Below are 6,244 nucleotides of genomic sequence, written 5' to 3'. Positions count from 1 at the left end.
GGCGGCCGCAGCAGGGCTAGGCAGCAGACGGCGCAGTGCAGGCGCGGGGAGCAGCCTCGTGCACGCGGGCCGCGGCAGAGCGGGAGCCGGAGTGGCGGCAGCGGCTGCAACTCGCTAGCGGAGCGGCACGGCCCCAGGAAGCGCGCGTGGCGCGGGTGAATGGCGGGCACTGGTGGCGTGTGAAGCGTAGCGCGGGAGCGCGCTGGCTCGGATGCAGAGCGCAGGCGATGGGCGACGGTGGCGCGCAACTGCGACGGCGTAGCACGGGCGGCGCCAGAGCGCGGACGCGCGTGCGCGGAGGGGCCATGAGCGGAGCTGGCGCCGCAGGAGCGGGACCCGAGTGAAGGCGAACGGCCCGGAGCGAGCAGTAGCGCGCGGAGTGGCCTAAGCGCGCGGGTGGAGCAACACGGGCGCGGCAGAACAGAGCGCGGCACAGATGCTAGAACGGGCCGGCAACGCGGGAGCTGCGGCATGCAGGTTGGGTGAGCCCGGGGTGCAACTGTCGGCGGTGTGCGAAACTCAGGGCCAGCGATGACCAGAGCCACCTTTCCCCGAGCAAACAACAGTAGAGCAGAGCAGCGCGCAGCTAAGGCACGGCAAGGCCGAACCGAGCGCGTGACCAACAACGGAAGGAGGAAGAGCTATGCAGGGCAACGACGTGCAGAGCGGCGGCGTGCAGCGCATGACGGTGTTCCCGCTGGGCGAGCTTAGGCCGCGACCGAGTTGGTGTGCGTGATGGACATTGGAGGCCGTTGAGGAGAAAGCAGCGGAAGGCACGACCCTGATGCGGCAAATCACAGCCCTCGCGGAGGCAGAGGTGGCAAATATGACGCGCCAAGCTCAGAAAAAGAAGTTGTGCACCAGCACGAGGCGATCGAGGCGGAAACAGCGCGACGCGGGTTTGACACGCAAAGCAAGACCGGTGACGGTGGTAGGCCGGCCTTGATGGTGTCCCAGCAGGTGAAAAGGGCGACGGAGTTGCAGGACCCGGAGGTCTGAGCGGAATCGAACCGGCGCGTTCGCGAGTGCGAGCGGAAGTGTTTTGCCAGTGGTCGACTCGGCTCGTTTCTGCAGGCGCGTGCGTATGCAAAGCAACCAACCACGCCCAAGCAAATTGGAGGCCGATGGTTTGGAAGCAGAACAGGAGCGGCGGCCTTGCGAATGGTTGTGCAAGTATGCCGGCAGTGCACGCACCGGAGCAGTCAGGTCAAGGAGGGTTTCATCCTGTGCGAGCAGAGGTGTTCGGTTGGCCATGCTTTGGCATCGCATGTGCGTGGGCAGAGGAAGTTCAACCCGTGAGCAGGAAAACCCTGAGGTTCGCAAAGGAGTTGGCATAGCGAACCAATCCGGCTCTGTTGTCTCGTCCCAGGGGTCCATGACACCCAGCAACTCCTATCTCTCGTCGATCGTCCGAGCAAGACCACAACACCTCAAGAAAGCTCGTGAACCCTCTCATCAAGCTCTTCTCATCGCCAATCTTGTTCACCGCGGAAATTCACTTTCCTCCTATTCTTCTCCACAACCAAGGCTACCCCAAGGTTTGCCCTGATTCACTAAATCTTCTTAACGCCGGCAACTCCTTTGCTGGAATATCGTCGTTAACTTCCTATTATCTGTTTTCACGGACCAGGGACTTAATTGCTTTAGTTTAGAAAGTTCTAGGATGTTTTCTGTAAGTTTTCCGGAGTTTTCTTTATTCCAACTCAGTAAACTTCTACATTTCATAGATTTTCGTAGGAAGTTCATAAGAATGTAAAAAATCAGTTTTGTTTGAAACCCTAAGTCAAACTCTACAAGTTTTATGTTGTGATCTTGAGTTGAAATCTTTGATGTGTGGTCTAGGTCAAGTGTTAGGGAATGAATGTTTTATTGTGCTTTATATTGTATGCTTGTGTTATAGCTAAAAAGTAAGCCATAGAATAAATTTTTTAAATAGAGATGTGCAATGTTTAGTTAATCCTTTCATATGAGTGCTCTTATCTCTGCTATCAAGACTTTAACCTTGTCTTGATTGCCGTTTCCTTAAGATCCTTTTCGTAAAAGGATCCCTGTTAGTTTGTGTGTATCTGCTGCTTAGTTAATACATCTCAACAGCTATGCTTCAGTATCAGGTTATCAACCCAGCCACTTAGCATCCGTTTCCCTGAGTCTAAGATGTTCCTGTGTAACAGCTGTCAGTCGATGCTTCTACCATCGGCTGGTTAGCTGATACGATTGTTATCTTTCTAGTATCGGCTATTGCCGATACAATTCTTTTGTTCTATCCTACATCGGCTGCACATAGTCGATGTATCGAAGGTGCACACACGACCTCAGGAATCTTGCTATCGGCTGATCCAAGCTGATTCTAGTTGTTCTTCCATATCAATCTAATATGGCCGATCAATTCTTAGTTTTCCCATCTTTATCCACACACTTCTATCAGCCGATTTATCAACTGAAAGATCGGCTATATATCTATCGGTCACATATCCTCAACCACACTCCAATCGGCTGTACGTCACTCAATTGTTGTGCTGACGTAATCGAGCCGATACAACCACACCTAGTTACCTAGGATAACACTTAAGCACATCTTAGTCAAGACACAACTATTTTAGGAATTATCCCTCTGCTAAAGTGATCGGTGTTTTCATCGATCAATCAGGAAACCAGTGCACCTATCAATCGACTACCCAGACCAAAGTACACAACCCTAGATCAGTAAGATCGCACAATAGACATGCCTCTGTTAGGCACGACCTAAGCACATCAATCAGCTAAACCCCCGTTGTTTCCAATCGGCTCTGTTGTAACCCTCAACAGGTAGCCGATTCTAATTAGTTATCCCTCTAAAGCTCTATCTAAGTTTAGTTTTAGATCTTTTTGGGTGTAATGTGAATTGTGTGTTATATGAGTGTTGGATTGTAACTGTATTGAGAAGTAAGGTAGTTTATGTGCACACTTTGAATGTAATGTCGCATTGCATGTAGATACGACTACTTCTGCAATGGTACCTACGAGATCTCCCCGGAGTCTGCAGAGGATGTTCCTGAAGACCAAATGAATGTCACCAAGGAATTAACTGAAGCCGCGAACCAAAGTTCGGAAGATATTGACATTTCTCACTTCAGCCCCACCAGTAAAGGCAAGCCCCGGACATAACCCACTACTTTATTTATACTGCAATCTATGTCTATCAATCTATACTTATGCATTAAGTCTAGGAGTTGTAATGAAACCCTATATGCATGGATACTAGGAATCCAATGTAATGCTCCTGAGTCCTTATCGGTTAGATGCTCCGCTAATAAGGCCGGTAGAAGTCGGGTGATTTCCTGTCACTCGCGCGATATAGGAGTTGCTTGTTTACAATTCTGCAACCACTATAAGGATGACGGATAGGGTCATGTGCTGTATCATGACCTGAAGTTTTACCCTGTCTGTTTTGTTAAAAGTTGATAAGGCCGATCCATGTGGTAGTGGTGGCTAAGCGTTTGAAAGTACTAGCCACATGCCGCGAAATATGGTAAGCGGTAAGCCTAGTAGCCAATCGGCCCGGCAAGTGGACATACTGACCACCACATGTATTTGGTTCTTTTGGTTACTTGATTCGATGTGTGGGAATACGTGTTGCAAGGGCAACCAGGAGTACGGGTTTTGTAGTCGCGCTACAAACGTACGTCCTGCACATATAGGGTGTGAGTATGGTCCTGCAGTCGCTTGTGGTGGTCCTGTCCACAATCCGGAATGAAAGGCAAACGGTTGCTTCGGAACGCCCTGTTGGTATTCCAAGCGTGTGTGTTAGGTTTACCTTGCAAGGTTGAATCTCGATTCAGGAATCGTCCGCCTCTCACGATGAATGAGACTGCTTATCCCTTTTACCACATCGAGTAAAAAGTGTAATGTTCAATGGAATAATTTTGATGGATGAGAATATCTACATTGCTTGCTTAGTATAAGTGCTTACCTAGAGGACTAATCAAGCTAGAATCTGAAAGCTAAAACTTGAAAGTAAGTTATACTCTTAGTTGCTTTTCAGCTGAAAATAAACCCAGAACCTTTACAATGTCTTTATGAGTCTAGTTATGGGCTAAAGTATACCCAATCCCGGGTAAGCCTTGCTGAGTATTAGTATACTCAGCCTTGCTAGTTTTATGTTTTTCAGGTATAGCCTTTGAAGACCCTACTCTTCCCCTGTCATAGCCCTGTGCTCTTCCAGATGGTTGGTTCGTGGAATGAGATCCGTCCCCGGCCAACATTGAGGATACCGAGTGATGTCGTGACCGGGCTTAGCATGACATCCGTCTTGACGACGTGTTGAGAATAGTTGTATATGTTTTCCGCTGCTAAAACCATAAATTCAACAGTTTGTAATGTTTCTCTAAATTTGAAACTTTGCACTATTGTTGGAAACTCTTGTAATGTAATTCCCTGTGATGTAAAATATGATGGTGACTGTATCTCTGGACTCACCTTCGTGTGAGGTAACCTTATTGATCCTGTGTTCGGTGGTTTATCAGGACGTTACCCGACAGGCCAAGGGATTATACTGTTTGAAGCACGTTGGAGCCCTCGGGAGTGGACTCGCGTACTTGAGCCGGTATAATTCAGATTGGTTCTGCCACACCAGTCATCTTTGCCATATTTTGCTTAGTTGTTTCATGTGTTTTCAATATAAATTCAGCACATTCTTTAGCCTCACTATGACTTCGCTCACTAGTAGGCAAAGCTAAAATATCAATAGGAGCGCGAGGGTTAAAACCATACACTACCTGAAAAGGACTTACCTTGGTGGTAGAATGTGTTGCCCGATTGTATGCAAACTCCACATGAGACAAACATTCTTCCCACATCTTCAAATTCTTCTTTAAAATAGCGCTCAACATGGTCCCCAAGGTACGGTTCACCACCTCCGTTTGTCCATCAGTTTGCGGATGACAATTGGTAGAAAATAACAATTTTGTACCCAACTTGTTCCACAAAGTATGCCAGAAGTGACTCAAAAACTTCGCATCACGATCTGAAACAATAGTAGAAGGCATACCATGCAAGCGTACAATCTCTTAGAAAAAGAGGTCAGCAATATGAACAGCATCATCACTTTTATGACATGGTATAAAATGTGCCATTTTAGAAAACCGATCCACCACAACAAAAACGCTATCTCTCCCCTTCTTAGTCCTAGGCAATCCTAACACAAAATCCATAGAAATATCCGTCCAAGGAATAGAAGGAACAGAAAGAGGCATATACAAACCATGTGGATTCAAGTGTGACTTAGCCTTTTGACATGTAGTGCAGCGACTCACGAACCTCTGAACATCTCGCCTCATCTGTGGCCAAAAGAAATGGTTGGCCAACACATCCAACGTCTTTGTGGCCCCAAAAGTGGCCCATCAAACCTCCACCATTTTCTTCCTGCAACAAGAGAAGACGAACGGATCCAACTGGAATGCATAGGCGGTTAGCTCTAAACAAATACCCATCATTCAGCACATATTTATTCCAAGCATGACCCTCTTTACAATTCAGGATCACATCTTTAAAAGCAGCATCAAGTTCATACTATCCCTTAATCGACTCAAGTCCAAAAATGTGACAATCAAGTTCAGACAACATGGTGTAACGATGAGACAAGGCATCAGCAATAACATTATCTTTCCCTTTCTTGTGTTTAATGATGTATGGAAAAGATTCAATAAATTGAACCCACTTAGCATGTCTACGGTTCATTTTATTTTGCATGCGAAGGTACTTAAGTGATTCATGATCAGAGTGAATAATGAATTCCTTAGGCCATAAATAACGAACAAGAGCATAAAATTCTTTATCATATGTGGAATAATTCAGAGTAGGCCCATTCAATTTCTCACTAAAATAAGCAACAGGTTTAACTCTTTGCATCAACAAGCCACCAATGCCAACGACACTGGCATCACATTCAAGCTCAAAAGTCTTACCAAAGTCAGGAAGTTGCAGCAAAGGCGCCGAAGTAAGCCACGCTTTCAAAGTATCAAAAGCTTGATCTTGTGCTGGGCCCCAATGGAAAGAAACACCTTTCTTCATCAACTCATGTAGTGGGGCGGCAATGGTGCTGAAATCTCTCACAAAATGCCGATAGAACCCTGCAAGACCAAGAAAACTTCGCACCTGTGTAATAGTCTGAGGAGTAGGCCAGCTCCTAATGGCATCAATCTTTGCACCATCCACTTCAATGCCCTGAGGAGTCACAACATAGCTAAGAAAAGCAACTCGATCAGTG

Source organism: Panicum hallii, chromosome 2, assembly GCF_002211085.1.
Source record: "Panicum hallii strain FIL2 chromosome 2, PHallii_v3.1, whole genome shotgun sequence".
NCBI classification, from domain to species: Eukaryota; Viridiplantae; Streptophyta; class Magnoliopsida; order Poales; family Poaceae; genus Panicum; species Panicum hallii.
Note: the sequence above shows the minus strand (reverse complement) of the source record.